Source organism: Engystomops pustulosus, chromosome 6 (genome assembly GCF_040894005.1).
Source record: "Engystomops pustulosus chromosome 6, aEngPut4.maternal, whole genome shotgun sequence".
NCBI lineage: Eukaryota > Metazoa > Chordata > Amphibia > Anura > Leptodactylidae > Engystomops > Engystomops pustulosus.
Window position 1 is genome coordinate 52670124 of NC_092416.1, and position 17786 is coordinate 52687909.

The following is a 17786-nucleotide window of genomic DNA, read 5'->3' on the forward strand; positions in this document are numbered from 1 at the left end:
TTCATCCAACTGCTTGGCTGTGGAGTAGAATATCTGTCCCTGCTTGTCTATGAAGCAGAATGAGAACTGGGATCCGGGGATTCAGTAATAACTCCGGAGAACGGTAAATCCCCCAGGTCCCATTTCTGACACAGAGTCCTGGAATCCGTCCATAAACTACAGTAATATAAATACTGATCTATCAAATAAAACAGCGGACAAGAGTTTTGTCGTCTAGATGTAGAAAATAAAGCCATGGAGCAAATGTCAAATGGAACACAATCTTACAGCCCGGTACTACATGTCTCTGTCTGTGTAATACATGATGTTCAGTTGTATGGAGATCAGTGATTTCAATCCGAATGCTAATGAGGCGGGTGGTGCTCCTAGGTTGTGTGCTTAGCACCCGCAGCACAGCTATTCCCGCTTAGGTCACTACCCTCTCCATAAACAGTCTTGTGAGAAACCTGGAGACACACTGGAAGGAGAGGGATGTGCCGTGCTCTAGGTGCTGAGGATATAACCTTGGTTTACCAACTGCCTCATTAGCATATGAATCAAACTGGGAATTTCTCGGAAAAGGCAAAATAAACAGAAATAATAAAGGTATATTGGAAATTACTGTGCATATCCCTGCAACATGCTGCCAGAAGATTTAGCAGATTATAATGCTTGGCGGAGCTAGTAGACTCCCTTCAAAAATCGTACTATGATATTATTGTCTCTGTACTGTGGCATTACTGTGTGTATTACTATCAGATCACTGTTTTATCCCTTTAATGTCCCATCACTATGTGTATTATCTCCATACTGTGATAGCACTATGTATACTATCCCTGTATTATAACAACACTGTTTATTATCCCTGTACTATGATGTCACTGTGTACATCATTCCTTTACTATGCAATCACTGTGTTTATTAGCTCTGTATTAAGACTTCATTATTCGTATTATCTCTATGCTATAATTTCAATGTTTATTATCCCTGTGTGCATTCTCTCTGTATTGTATAATCATTGTGTTTATTATTTATATACTGTACTGTAGTGTAGCATCCCTGTTCTGTAATATCATTGTGTGCTTTATTTCTGTACTGTGCATTGCCTCTGTATTGTGACATCACTTTGTGCAATTATCTCTGTACTGTAACATCACTGTGCATTTCTCTCCATAAAAATGGGCCTTTACACCCTTACTTCTACATGGGGTAAAAAGAAGAACAAACACACCACAATTTGTTACTCAATTACTCCTGAATATGGCTCAGAAGTAAAAGAGTTCTATGCACATTTGAGGCCTAATCTTGAAACTTACACTGGCTGCGCCCAACAGCGCCACTATTGTGGAAAATACAGCCCTCAAAGAATTCATCTAGGGAAATAGTGAGCACTGCAGCCCCACTGATAAATTTCAAAAATTAATGTCCAATGTCTGGTGTAATGTGAAAATGGTATTTTTTCTACAAATATGCAGGTGTGTGGGTCTGTGGGTGACATGTAGTACCAATCTCATGCCACTGTGTAAAGTCAACTGTCCCCAAAAGGGGGACATTTATCCATGTTTCCTGGTATAGAAGCACTGAAATAATCGCAATTATTCATGCGACTACGCCACCTCCACGTCATGTGGGCGTGGAGGGGACGTGAAGGGCCACAGCCACCAGCTAAATGGAACGCAATGGGGCGTTCCTGTCCTGCGCCTGTGCCTGGCATAGTTTTGCCCGGTGCCACGGCCACCTATGAATACATCAAGAGGTGTAAGTCGTGACAGAGAGAGTGTGGCTTGTATCATGCACCGAGGGATGATAAATTCCCAGCAAAATGTAAGTTGTACTTGTGAATGTTCCATTCCCATACACACCACTTGGTTTAGAGACGGAAGCTGACAGTGGGATTTAATATTTAGCTACTTCTTGCCTACAAATTTGCCTGGTGAGAACCACAGGAAAAAGCTGACATGTCCCTTTGAAGGGGCGGTGGGATAACGCATTTACTATTTATTTAAATTACACTAGACCTTAAGAAAATGTTTATGGTTGGGTAGGAAGCAGAGAACCACAGTTTAGACTCCCCGCCACAAGTCATTTTCTCTACTAAATATTAGCCCCTGGTTGGGAAAAGAAGTCTCTCCAAATGCTCCATGAAAGAACACACACAGGTGCTGACTTAGATATTTCTATGGGGCCCAAAAATAGAAATGTCAATAATGGTTTTACCATTATTATCATTTGGAAATTATTTCAGGAAAAGGACCCACAGTGTAGGGTTAATGGGTCTAATACACAATTTGTCTTTTCCTTCTATAAGGACATTCCTTTCCCAGATTGTATACTGTACTGTAGACATCCATAGCTTACACCCCAATCCTATATTTTGTGCAATTTGCTATGGAAAGTCTTAAAATTGTCACCTGAATAGTGTTATTTCGGCACCCTAATTGGTTGTCTGTATGGAGCCGATCTTAATTCTTGAGATACTGTCCAGGAAGATATTTTTGGTAAAAGAAAAATGTAAGGATTTTTTTTTTTTTTTTATTAAACTTTTTATTAATTTTGTAAACATACAGATACACATATACACAAAATCACGACAAATGTTGGCATATATGTTGAATCTTTCCAAAGTGAGTTAGAGCATTGTTGGTTCAAGTTTGTATTCTTTTGCTGTTGTTAGCTAAGTTCGCCCTGTAGAAATCTGGGTATCCAGTATAGTTACAAAACCAACTTAACTAATCCAAGTGAAAAAAGAGAATAATCAAAAACAGTTTAAACATTCAGAAACAGTACAAACAATGACCTAAGAGTATCTTGGATATAGCTGATGTTATCCTTGGTAGTTAGGGCTCTTGATCCATTTTTCCCAAGCTACAGTATATTTATGGTGTTTGTTCTCTTGAATAGAGATGTGTCTCTCATATATGCAGTTTGTGTTCACCTGGTTAATTACTTCCTTTATACTAAGATGTATTCTTTCATGAAATTCTAATAGAGTCTCTCCGCATGATTGGTTGTCATCAATGTAGCGACAATAGACAAAGGGTTTGAGATGACAGGAGGCCACAAAATTTTTGCTAATAGTTTATGATGGTTCCAGTGCCATCTACGTACATTTGTTTGCTAAAAATCAAGCAGTTCTGCATGCAGATGAACGGATGATCAGGGTAACCCGGGGTAACTGAAATTATATACACCAGGACTAATAGAGACAGGTTGGAATTATATCTGTGAAATGCTTCATGTTTGTTAATTACAATGAATTACAGAATGTGTTATTTTGTTATCCTGAGTATATTTAAGAATATTGTCTTTGTGGGAATACCCCTTTAATCTTGGAGAAAATCAGCCATCAAAATTAAGCAATTAAATTAAAGCAAAGGTACTTATCCATAGCCTCCTTCCTCCCAAAATCAACCTTTAAAATTATGCTAACAGGCCTGGAAGGCTCCTGGGGGGTGTGACCAAAGCCTCTCAGTGCTGTAGACTCACAGGCTGTTACAATGAGCAGGACATATCTCACCTAAACCCCTGGTCTCTCCCTCCTCCCTCTGCCTGTATAATCTAGTAGCAGCAGGAAGTGCAGTGGGAGGAGGAAAGACCTGTGTTGCTCATTGTCTGCAGGGAGGGTCTCAGGACCCTCCATCCTAAGCCCTTCTGGACAATTAGCATAATTTAAGTTTATTTTAGAAGAAAGGAGGCTATAAATAACAAATATAAGAAGATCACCACAGCCGCAGGACCTGGATCTATGAGTAAATGCCAATGGTTTATCGTGTTTGATTTTGATGGTACATATCCTTTAAACGGGCTGTCCAGTCACAAGTCAACCCCTATGCAGGATCCTGAGGTGGGACCCCCACATGTCATAAGAATGTGGGTCCATTTTACCCCAAAAGAATGGAACTGCTCATTTAATTGTCTATGGCTCTGTAGCCAAGTACACTGCTCATCTATCTCTGTCAGGGCCTAACAGATAAGTAGCAAAAACTGGTGACCAACTGCTCTCTGGATTTGGGGCTACAAGGGACCCAAGTTCTCATAATCTATGGAGGTGAGATGAACATGTTATGCCCTATTTTGTAGATATGGGAAAACTTGAAATTTAACTTCAGTGGCTGGACAACTCCTTTAAGATACGAGAATCCTTTATGTACAAAATTTGTGTTACTTTAGTTGTTTTGTATTATCATGCCTGATGAAGAGGCCTAAGTCACCTCAAAAGCTTGCTCGTGATGTCATCTTTCTCACTTATCTATTAAAAGGTATCATAATCTCAATGGGGCACTTCTACTTACCTGTTCGGACGAGTTCCCCGAAAGTGCATTGTGCACCCAATATCCTGCATGTGTCGCTTCCCCGCTCAGGTCCGGCAGAGTTTACCTTCCTCTAACCGGTGCATTGATCTTGCGACCCAATTTGAAAGTTAAATCAAGCATTCTGTCCGAATCAGTCGGATCGTCAGAACATTTCTTTTTATTCAACTGGTTAACATGATAGAAAACTTGGGGCATGACATGGTCAACAACCTCTTCTACTCAACAACCCATAGGTTGTGCTTTGCTTTATTGTATATATATATATATATTGTATATGTCTGTTAACCCTCTACAATATATTTTCTCCTTGAAATTTAAGTGACCACTTAAAGGAATAAAACTGATATAAGCTGACCTTATAAAGAGAACTATTTCCTTTAATCTGGAGGTGTCACCTCTAACTGTATAGGCAAGTGCTGTACACTCTCTGCTTCCCTGGCAGGGAATTTAATAGGATGAGTATAATTTTAATAGATTTGGCAAAGCGACTGTATTCCGGCATGACAAATAAACTTAATAGACTAAATTGCATACCTGGAAGTTAGACAAGTTTAGTAGAATTTAAGGACACAGAAAACACAGGAATTCACGGACATGTTATAAATGATAGAACTTAGCAACACAAAGCTCAGTCATATATACAAAGAATAAATACAATGGGTTCAGATTCCTGTAAAAACTGTCAAATCATAACATAAAAAGCCCAAGCTGAGATAATACTGTTTGGTGATCAACGTTAATTGTGGCATTTAATTTAATTAAATTCTTCACTTCAATCAAAATATATTGGCTCACATTTATCAAAAACATTGCAAACTACACTAGGTGCGGTTTGCCTGTGTAGTGAGCAGAGGGCACCAGATTCAGGAAGTATAGCACATGTTCTTCATGAATCCGGTTCCCCTGCACTGCTCCGACAGAATGCACCAACTTATTTTTGATGCAACTTTAACATAGGGCGTGGGACACATTTCTGTCGGACACTGCATGATAAATGTGGCATTTGGTCCGAATGAGCACTGAAACGCCCCCATGTGTCACGTTGGGCATAGTGCAGCAGCGACACTGAAAAAAGTACAAATTCAGGTAGAAAACTGGCGCAGGGGCTTTAATAAATGTGGGCCATTGTACTGTATTATGCCTAGTATTATGCCTTGGGTAGGAGGAACCTTACTATTCGTGTTGTTCATCGAATCTTTTAGACATCCTGTGCCCCGTCCGGCCAGCACTTGTATGATACAGGCCACCTTAACTGTTGCACAGACCTTTAAAGTCCATAATAATAATTTTGGTAAGGAATATGCAAATGCATGACTTTGGATAATAGCTGAACCAGCAAGTTTCTTCCAGAAGGAAAAGACTACAAACTTCAGACTACACTGTTTCAGTGTTATATTTCCTTGTCAGTACAGTACAGGGAACTAATTTGTGTATATGAGAAGCCATAGATGAGATTCAGGAAGGGGACTATGTTTCCTTAAGGGGACTGCCTTTGCAGGCTACCTATGTTGATGTATTGTTTCCCATAAGGCCATGAAGATTTTTGCATAGCATATGATATTTTTGCTAATTTATTAAAAATAATTATTGAAATATCATAATAATTATTATGGTTATAAGTATTCAGACCCTTTGCTGTGACACTTATATTTAACTCACTTCTGTGCATTTCCTTCTGATCCTCTTTGAGATGGTTCTACTCCTTCACTCTAGTCCAGTTGTGTTTAATTAAACTGAATGGCTTTGATTACGAAAGACACTCACCTGTTTATGTAAGACCTCACAGCTCACAGTGCATGTCAGAGCACATGAAAATCATGAGGTCCAAGGAAAGCCGCATACAGGTTCTAAAAAAAGCACATGAATGGCTATAAGAAATAATATGCTATGGTCTGATGAGAGAAAGATTGCACTTTTTGGTGTTAATTCTAAGCGGTATATGTGGAGAAAACCACATCTCTGGAGAGACTTGAAAATGGCTTCCACCAACGTTCACCATCCAACCTGAGGGAACTGGAAAGAATTTGCAAGTAATAATGACAAAAGATCCCCAAAAAAATCCAGGTGATAAAAACTTGTTGCATTATTCTCAAGAAGACTCCTGGCTGTACCAGCTCAAAAGTTGCTTCTACTCTACTGAGCAAAGGGTCTGAATACTTATGACCATGTGATGTTTTTCTTATTTAATAAATTAGCAAAAATATCTACATTTCTGTTTCAAGATGTGGAGCAGAGTGCCCATTAAAGAGCAAAAAGAGAACTTTTTAGAACTTATCAATTGGCTGCAATGAAACAAAGAGTAAAACATTTAATTTAAGTGGGAGATTATAAAAGGAGGCACCAAAGAAGTATATTTTAAATTGAGGAGAAACCACTAAGGTAATATATGTTGTGGGCTTCAGAATTGGAGGCATTATTTGGCAAAATATATGAACCCTTTAAAAGGGTTGTACCAAATTTCAATTTTATAATAATCTTGTCTGTAGGAGTCCAGCTGCTAGTATCCCCACCAAACAAGAGAACAGACCCCCACAGTTAAGGGTGAGCATGTGCCCTGCAGCTCTATTCAATAATATGGGAGCATCAGAAATGCTGAGCATGGGATTTGGCTATTTCACTATCCATGAGAGTGCCAGAGATAACCAAGCCGCCTCACAAATGAATGAAAATGGGACCCTTGTTCTAGTGTAGTACATTGTCCATTTGGTGGGCGTCTTTACGGTCAGAAGCAAATCAGATTGAAATTCCCTATCGTGTAGTTACAGGGATGATAATGACACGTAGGACAACCCCTTTAAGCAATTAGGTGTCTTTTCACCACTATGTAGCAGGCTGTGTCTATTTTACTGGGACATTCCAAAAAAAATACAAAAAATTCCAAATCACATTCTCAACATGCCTTGTCAAGACAAGAGGCATTGTAGAGGTTGCTGTCACTCTTAATTATTTTCAGGTCCAGCAATCACTCCAGATAATTACCTAATTGTGCAATATGTTTTCACTCTTGTTTCACTGTAAATTAGTTGCAGGGCATATCAATGTGCAATTTATCATCGGAATAACCGGCACTCATCACACCACAAGTGAGTTGCTTTAAATATATTGTTATCTTTGTTTCGCATTGGAGTGACAGCCTGAGCAGTGGAGTGTGTATATTATGTAGTTACCACTACAAGGCTGCATGGTGTTTTCACAGTCAAGTCTTTGGAGCACCTAGAATTTACCTTACACATTCAAAAAGGTGGTCGTAGTTTGGCACCAACTTCTATTATAGCCCATCAAAGAGCCGCTCCTATGGGCTACAATGAGCAGATCACTATCTGCTACTAAGACATGTTCTACTCATTGTAACAGCTTGTGAATCTGCAGCGCTGAGGGGCTCCGGTATTGCCCCCCTCCCAGAGCTCTTCATAGTCACGGTGCATCGATCTATGAAAAAGTGTCCTTGGTTTATCATGATGGATTTTGATTTCGATTTTCATTAAAGATTATAAATGGAAACCAAATTCTATCGAAGGTCCACATTCCTGTAGTCATTGTAACATCCATGCTAGTGTCTCCCTCTGTCCGCAGAATGCGGCTTAGAAGGTGTTCAGTTTCTCTTTTTGCTTTTGATTGACATTCCTTGTGTGAACTGTGCTTTAAGTTGCTGATTGTGTTCAAGACTAATTGCACCACACCCAATTCCTCTGCAGCTATGCTCTGGACCAGCAATAGTTAACTTTCATTGATGGACAGAGCTCTGCTCCAGTCATCTGGGCCTGAGGCTCTATGGACACATACACTCACCGGCCACTTTATTAGGTACACCTGTCCAACTGCTCGTTAACACTTAATTTCTAATCAGCCAATCACATGGCGGCAACTCAGTGCATTTAGGCGTGTAGACATGGTCAAGACAATCTCCTGCAGTTCAAACCGAGCTTCAGTATGGGGAAGAAAGGTGATTTGAGTGCCTTTGAACGGGGCATAATTGTTGGTGCCAGAAGGGCTGGTCTGAGTATTTCAGAAACTGCTGATCTACTGGGATTTTCATGCACAACCATCTCTAGGGTTTACAGAGAATGGTCCGAAAAAGAAAAAACATCCAGTGAGCGGCAGTTCTGTGGGCGGAAATGCCTTGTTGATGCCAGAGGTCAGAGGAGAATGGGCAGACTGGTTCGAGCTGATAGAAAGGCAACAGTGACTCAAATCGCCACCCGTTACAACCAAGGTAGGCAGACGAGCATCTCTGAACGCACAGTACGTCGAACTTTGAGGCAGATGGGCTACAGCAGCAGAAGACCACACCGGGTGCCACTCCTTTCAGCTAAGAACAGGAAACTGAGGTTACAATTTGCACAAGCTCATCAAAATTGGACAGTAGAAGATTGGAAAAACGTTGCCTGGTCTGATGAGTCTCGATTTCTGCTGCGACATTCGGATGGTAGGGTCAGAATTTGGCGTCAACAACATGAAAGCATGGATCCATCCTGCCTTGTATCAACGGTTCAGGCTGGTGGTGTCATGGTGTGGGGAATATTTTCTTGGCACTCTTTGGGCCCCTTGGTACCAATTGGGCAGCGTTGCAACGCCCAGCCTACCTGAGTATTGTGGCTGACCATGTCCATCCCTTTATGACCACAATGTACCCAACATGTGATGGCTACTTTCAGCAGGATAATGCGCCATGTCATAAAGCTGGAATCATCTCAGACTGGTTTCTTGAACATGACAATGAGGTCACTGTACTCAAATGGCCTCCACAGTCACCAGATCTCAATCCAATAGAGCATCTTTGGGATGTGGTGGAACGGGAGATTCGCATCATGGATGTGCAGCCGACAAATCTGTGGCAACTGTGTGATGCCATCATATCAATATGGACCAAAATCTCTGAGGAATGCTTCCAGCACCTTGTTGAATCTATGCCACAAAGAATTGAGGCAGTTCTGAAGGCAAAAGGGGGTCCAACCCGTTACTAGCATTGTGTACCTAATAAAGTGGCCGGTGAGTGTATACATATATTCAGTTCACAGTTAGTACATCGCTGATTATATTTCCTGGCTAGCTTCATGTTGTCTGCTCTTGCGATTCTTCCGTATCTTGGGTTAACAGATCTTGGCTTTCATACATTGACTATCCCTTTATATTCTGCATTTCTGTTGTATTTGTTATCTTCGCTGTGACCCAGACCTCTGTTATTTCCTTGTGAGTGTCTGGTTTTATGTCTGCTTAGTGACCCAGGGAGGGATTGTCTACTTGGTTGTCCCATATCGGTTAGGAGGATACACAGAGGCAAGTAGGCAGGTGACAGTTTGGGAAGCTTAGTGTAGAGCTCACTGTCCTGTCTGTGTTTCCGGAATCCCAGTCCTCATTACAGTCATATCAAGTTATCATCCCGGAATAAGCTAAATTATTCTGTGATAGTAAATTATTTGTGTAAATAAATTTAAACTATAAATTATACATTTATAGATATAATTAGAAAATGGAAGATATATAAGACCACTGGTAATCTCACTCGATCGGGGGTTCCACAAAGGTGAATAATCGTTTTTATATTTTGATAGATCAGACATTTTTAGACAGAGATTTTATTTTTCCATTTTTTTTCTATTATTTCAGTCCCCCTAGGTACTTCATCCCTAGGGAGTCTGATCACTTATATTTCAATACACTGCTACTACATGAAAGACTGGCTTCGGCAGACAATATCAAATGCTGAATGACAGCTATAGGAGCTTATACTAGGCTTCCAACTGTCACAGCAACTGTCACAGCAACTGATTGGTCCCCTTTGATGACATCATAGAGATCACAGATAGAGATCACGTGACCCTCCATGTGCAGCCATTTTATGGACAGGAAGGTCTGGTTGATGAGGTAAAAGACAGGAGGCTTCACTTTTCACAACAAGAAAGCGGAGCAGAACTTCTAATATCCTGCCGCCCACACTTACATATACATTACAAAAACTTAAGGTAAAGTTGCTAATCAGTTCAATAAGCCACAAATCTGGTTGCTATTACCAATAAACAGTGGGAACTCATACATGGCACATTCATCAAAATGTACAAAGGGCAAGGGGAACAGTCCCAATACTCATGGGTCACATGAGGTTTTTATTTCATGTATGAAGATGTTGGAGCAAGTTCCACATGTTCCTGTCAAGCACTGAGAAGATCCTATAATATGCTGCTATGGCCTACAAGTTGCTACTAACCTGTTATGCAGGACACTTGGAAACCCACTTGTCCCAAATGGGGCAATAACAATAGGACACTTTCATGTAAATCTGTTTTTAGGGAGACTTTTTCCAAATAAAGCTTTATAGCTGTGTGTATTGCTAAGAACTGTTACTATTATGATGACATTTTTAGACAAGCTACGTTGATCACATCAGTGGCCTTTAGGCTGGCAGTGACAAATAGTGATTTACCAGTATATATCCTACAAAACTCATCCATGTGATAGCTAAAAACTAAATAACTTGACAATTGTTGAAAGCCACAGGATAAAAACACCACCCAATTTATTCCAGGAGGACAAACCGCAGAACTTTCCATGTTGAGCATTTAGTCTTGAACATGTTTTTGGTGAGCTTTTTCCACACTACTTATTAAGGGGTATATAGATGACAGAAGGGTTCCCACCCAACATAACCATGAATGACCTCACTACCGTGGGTTTCAGTAATTTATCACTTTCCTGTCTGCCATGACCTGAGTTATTCTTATGTCTCAAGGATGTCTTTGTAATGTTCCTATTGTAATTTTACTTCCAACTTTTTGTTATCCATTAAAACACAGTCTATACTCAAAGTCAAGGCTTGCTACTTGTAGATGTATCCTTTCAGGTGAGGCTTGCACTGGCATGACCGGCAGCTGTAGAGCCTCTGTCATCCTGGAACCTGTTGTAACGATGTTAACTTTTGCAGGAAATAAACCACTTATGTCAATTAACACATGCCTGCGGTGCTGGAAACCGTTCCAAATTTTATATAGACTCTGTACCACTCTGTAAATCTGCTTGTGTGTATTTGTGTATATAGAATTGCTATAGTTATGACTTATGTTACAGTAAAAATGCCAGAATTTAGTATTTAGTTGGCTTCAACAATTTTTATAGCATATATGTCCACAGACGGAAAAAAAAGAAATTCCCCAAATTTTCCAATCTTCTCAAAATTGATTTGGATGCGATACTTGAACGTTTCACCCTGTTTTCTTGTACATTTAATCGAAATAAAAATGTCGGCAATTAATCAATATTGTTTATGTAATGAAACATTGTACAATTTTCCAATATACTTTCTAGATCTCTCTTTGCTGTCACTCTATAGGAAGCTTCATTTTATTTACTTGCAGTGGATAAAAATCTGTCCATGGTTATGTGATGTCACACAGATGCACAGCTCTTTATAACACAGAGCTCTTAAAACTCTCTGTAAAACTAACAAGCTGTGCACCTGTGTGACATCACATGACCATGGACAGATTTTTATCTACAGAAAGTAAACAATGAAGCTTCCTGTAGGCAGAGATCTAAAAAACTGTGAGGAATTGATACAGAAAGTATATTGGAAACTTGTTCTTTACACAAACAATGTCAATTGTTTGCTCAAAATGAACAACATTGGGCACCACAACCTTTGGAGAAAATAATTGAAATTAGTGTTTGGGAAATAAAGTCTTCTCCTCTGAGTAGTTATTTGGCCAAATATTCTATTCTGTAGCTTCTTTTGGTAACCTCTGTTTGGTATTTACCTTATGACTGAGAATTACAGATGTTCAACTGAACTTAGGTCAAAACTCCTGGTGGCCAACCATTCAATGTCTCCTAAAGGTAAATTTGGATATGGAGGTAAATTTTGGGTATTTATTTTTGTAATGGTAACATTATTTGAAAAGAAACTTCTTGTGGCTGGGCAATTATTCTCCATAATTGTTTATTTCCATCATGTCCTGCACACCTGCACAGATTTTAGGTGTTCAACCTGAAACTTTCAAGTCCATTAGGCTTTGTAATAAATGATCCCCTGAACCTAAGGGGGGTGTACTATATGGATATGTTCTATATGAATTGACACTAGTTCTCTAGAATTGTTTTCTCTGGTGGACTATTGCAAAAAAAAAAAGATGACCACTCCAAATTGAGAGAAGGTTAAGGGAAACCTACCACTTGTAGTGGCAGGTTTCTGATGGAAATACCGGGCACCAGCTCAGGGTGAGCTGGTGCCGGAGCTTATTTTTGTTAGTGTATTAAACCGCGGTATAGCGGTTTAAAACACTTTTTAAACTTTATAGCCGGCACAGGGAGGTACGCGCTTGGCGCTTACCGTGCGCGCGGCTACATAGGAAGTGAAGGAGAGCCGCGCGCATGGTAAGCGCCGAGCGCGTACCTGTCTGCGCTGGCTATAAAGTTTAAAAAGTGTTTTAAACCGCGATACCGCGGTTTAATACACTAACAAAAATAAGCTCCGGCACCAGCTCACCCTGAGCTGGTGCTCGGTATTGCCATCGGAAACCTGCCACTTCAAGTGGTAGGTTTCCTTTAAGTGTTAATCTGAATGTTATAAAACAGTAGTTTGACAATGTTTGACACACATGGCTATGTTCAGTTCCCACCATAGGTCTAGATTTAGCTGTATGGACATCCCTGAACCCCAAGTATAAGGGTTTTAAAGTTTTAGGGATACTTGAGACCCCAATCGTGTAGGCATCTGAACGAACTGTGGAAGCTTTTGAAATATATTTTCTTTCAATCACCAGGAATGAAATGAAAATACTTCTATGGGGTTTTCCAGCATCAATCTGAAAGGTAAAACAAGATATAACATGATAAAAAATACCAATGAAAGTGTCTCACAAACCAGACACATGGGTTGGGATCTTCTGAGGTGCTGCATGAAAATGAGCCCTATCCTAAATCAGATTTAAATGTTAGAGTTACAAAAAAAAGAGCATTACTCATTGATTCTACAGAATTTACAGCATCTTTTATATTATATAATGTTATTGTATTAGTTTCATATATTTTAGTTCTCTACTGTACTGTCCTGTTTTATTGCACTTAAATTGCAAAGTTTACCAACTTTGACTATGGAAAAATTCAACTTAATGCAAATGTTCCTTTCATCACACTAGTAAGAAAGTAGAGATGAGAAGAGTTGAGTTGGGGTCCAGGATTCGGGTGTGTGTCCAGAGCGACGGCTCTAGGCTCACCCAAACAACGGACCTGAACTCAAATTTCGAGACTGCTCATCTCTAGTAACAAGCCTCAAGCTTGTGTTTGACCTGACACTTCTTCTGGCTACAGTGAGCCAGACTAAGGACATTAGGGGAAACTTCTGCAGATATGTGAATGGTTCATAGGATTGAAGTAAAGTATTTAGAAGTAAAAAGTGCACGAATGGTCAAGGATAAGAGGATCTTGAGGTCCCTCGAAACGTCACAGCATGTGGACGATGTTATTCTGTCCAACAGTCAGAGCAACGTGTGTCTCGGCCATAAGGTCTTCAAACAAGTGAGTGTTGTGACTCCAGAATAAGGTGATTATGCCAGTTGTACACAATATATACACTCACAGGATGAATATAAGATTTGCAAGCTACAATGTATCTGTAAACACATATTTGGTCGTTTGAAAAATTTAAATTTGACCGATGGATGTATCGATATGAACATTGAGGTAAAAAACATATGATAAAACGTTAAAACTGTTTCTTGATGGTCAATTAATAGGACTGTATTCATGAATGAGATATGTGAATGGTGGCATGCGTAGGCTTGGATGGGGTAAACAAACAGTTACCATTGTCACCAGAAAACATGTCATGTCTAAACCTACATGGTGGGAAATGCCCAAGACCTTATCATCTAGGATGTCTTAAAGGGATTATCCAGTTTCAGCTATTTTTATATAAGGGCCCTCAGTAGTCTAAAAATAATAGATATTATTATACCTGTAGTGGGTACGGAAAGTATTCAGACCCCTTTAAATGTTTCTTTTTTTTGCTCATTAATGTAGATATTTTTGCTAATTTATTAAACAAGAAAAACTGAAATATCACATGGTCATAAGTATTCAGCCCCTTTGCAGATTTTGAGCTAGTACAGCCAGGAGTCTTCTTGGGAATGATACAACAAGTTTCTCACACCTGGATTTGGGGATCCTCTGCCTCTTCCTTGCAGATCCTCTCCAGTTCCCTCAGGTTGGATGGTGAAGGGGTCCAGAGCCCTCTGGAAGAGGTTATCACCCAGGATACCTCTGTACTTGGCCGCATTTATCTTTCCTTCAATTACAAGCAGTCGTCTTGTCCCTGCCCCCATAGCATGACTCTGCCACCACCACCATGTGTCACTGTTAGGATTGTATTTGGCAGGTGATGAGCAACGCCTGGTTTTCTCCACACAAACCGCTTAGAATTAACACCAAAAAGTTTAATGTTCATCTCATCAGACCAAAGAATTTTATTTCTCATAGTCTGGGAGTCCTTCATGTGTTTTTTTCAAACTGTATGCGGCTTTTGTATGTCTTGTAATGAGGAGAGGCTTCCGTCAGCACACTCTGACATAAAGCCCCGACTGTTGGAGGCTGCAGTAATAGGTGACTTTGTGCAACTTTCTCCCATCTCCATACTGCATCTCTGGAGCAGTACCCACTTTGCGTACCCACTGTACCTTTGTTTCAGTCTCTGGTCCATCATGGCTCCTCTTGTCAGTGCCAGTCTCTGTTGTTATAGTGGTGACACCATGTCAACAGTGTAAATCTAAAGAAACAAGAGGTTTTTTTTATGAAAAATGTGTATTGTACAGAAATAGAAGGGGTTATATACCAAATTCCAGGACATCTGTAGAAAGATCAGTTCAGACTTAATAGTTTCAGGCCTCAACCAAATTGTTTGAGAAATTCAAAAAAAGAGTCATATGTATAAATTCATGCAAAAGTGGCAGTCAGGTAGATATCAAGTTATCAGAGGTTTACTGTATTGTAGTGGTAAAGTTTCCACCTTCTCTACTCTCTTTTATTTATTTTTTTTACATTATTTTTTTGTTTTTGTTATCTGCCTTTCTCGTTCCATTTATTGTCACATGTAAACAAAGTAGACAGCAGCTTGGAGACGGAGGTCTCAGGTAAACCTCAGCACCTAAGTCCAGGCAAATCAGAGCTAAAAACAAATCTTAAATTCTAAGTTTCCGCAGCAGAATGTAAGATATTCTGAGCGTGTCCCTGTCCATAAGAAGATGACAGTAAACACAATGTAGATTTGTCTCCAGACCTTCCAGTTGGAAGGTTTAATAAAATGTAAGGCATGTCCTGAGTAAGATATTTGGATCGTAGTTGGCTGTCATTTTGGTTACTATTAAATTATATATATCAGGTTGCCATCTATTAATATACTCAACATACTAAAATTACCACCTATCCTAAATACCATCTGTCATTAACAAAACCCAACACTGATATGACTACTAAGAATACACCAATAAGCAAAGTAACAAGTCTAGCAATAGTGGGCATAGGGGCTTCATATGTTTGTATCTACCTGCTATCTGCCCCCACCTTCTGCTGTCCCCAAATCTTCCCGCCTTAACGACAACAACCAAACTTATAACCCTGTATCAACCTAAGCTAGAAAAACATAAAAGTATTTATTCTGAACAAGCAAAAAGTTTGTATGTTCTCTCTGTATTTGTGTGAGTTTCCTCCTGGTCTTCTGGTTTCCTCTCACAATCCAAAACATACTGGTAGGTTGATTACATTGTGAGCCCCATTGGGGACAGGGACTGATTTGGAAAGCTCTTTGCAGCGATGCGTAATCTGTGTGTGCTATATACATAAAGAATTATTATTATTGAACAACAAAACTTTTTTAAATAAAGGAAAAGTGATGCCTAGGTAAACCTCCATCATACAAAACACTTTATGAATCCCAAATGTATACAAGTACTGGTAAAATAGTATAGGTCTTCACAAAGAAAAAAAAATAAACTTCACACTTCCACATTTACAAAAAAAATTGTTTTTAAAGTTATGGTGCTTGGAAAGTGGCAACCCAAAAAGTTTGATATTTGCCCAAAAGTATTTCATTATGCAAATGAAGGTCATTTTAAAAAAAAAAAACTATATGGAATATCGCATGGACTCAGATTTGTGGGTTTTTTTTAAATATACTCTACAGAAAGGGTTAATAAAAGGTAATCAGTAGGACATGTGAAATTAAAAATTACATTTAGTCCCAAATAAGGGTCCATACAGATAAGGGGACATAACAATAAAAACTTATAGCTTGTAGAAGACATTGACAGAAAAAAAACTGAAAAAATGGCCTGGGCATTAACATGGAACATAGGGGTTACATCTCTATGTTGTTGTGTTCTTCTGTTATTATTCCTAGAAATTTCTGAATGAGTTACTTCTTACAAGTAGGGGACATGTCCCTGCAGAGTCTGACAACAAGCAACCAGTGCTGATAGCAACAGACTATGAAGGGGAATGTCTTTTTGACAATAGGCGTTCAATGTTCAGGAGGAATAACAGAGGAACTGCATTCTACTACAACTTTCCTCCAGGATTCACAGGACTTCTGATGTGGGAGCCCCTTAAATAATATGGATACATCACAAATAAATGTCATTTTTAATAAAAAATAATATATATTCAGTCCTGATACTTTCGACTAAATATGATATGTGACAAAACATATACCAATACCCATGGTGATGAATTTTATACTAATGCTTCTATGCAGGGGACCCAAAAATGCACAGAAAATGCAGTAGTGGCAATAGAATACGGTACTTATTCAGCTGCACCTCCTACCAGTAATAATATACTATTTAATATTATCACAATATTATTGTCATATGGTATTCTTATTATATTATTTATGATTCCCCTAATTGTTATTATGTGGTGTTGTTACTATACTAGTTGCTATTTGCACAATTTTATCATGTGTTGTTATTAATATTATATGATTTACTAATCGCATTATATTATTTTGTGCTGTTATCATATTAGGTTATGTTATTGTTATTATACTAGTTCCTATTCACACAATATTATGTGTTGTTATTCATATTGTATGCTTTGTAGTCTCATTATATTATGTGTCACTATTACTTTATGATGTGTTGTTGTTATAGCATTTAATATTCTCCTAATATTATTGTGTGTTGTTGTTATTATACTACTTTCTATTTGATCAATATTATTATTTTTTGTTATTAATATTATGTAATAAATAATAAGAATTCCTTTATTTATATAGTGCACACAGATTACTCAGCATTGCACAGAGCTGCTGTCCCTGTCCCCAATGGGGCTCACAATCTAATCAACCTACCAGTATGTTTTGGAGTGTGGGAGGAAACCGGAGGAGCAGGAGGAAGCAAACGCAGACACGGAGAGAACATACAAACTCTTTGCAGATGTTGACCTTGATGTGATTTACTGTTCTCATTATATTAATATGTTACTATTACATTATGATATGTTGTTGTTATT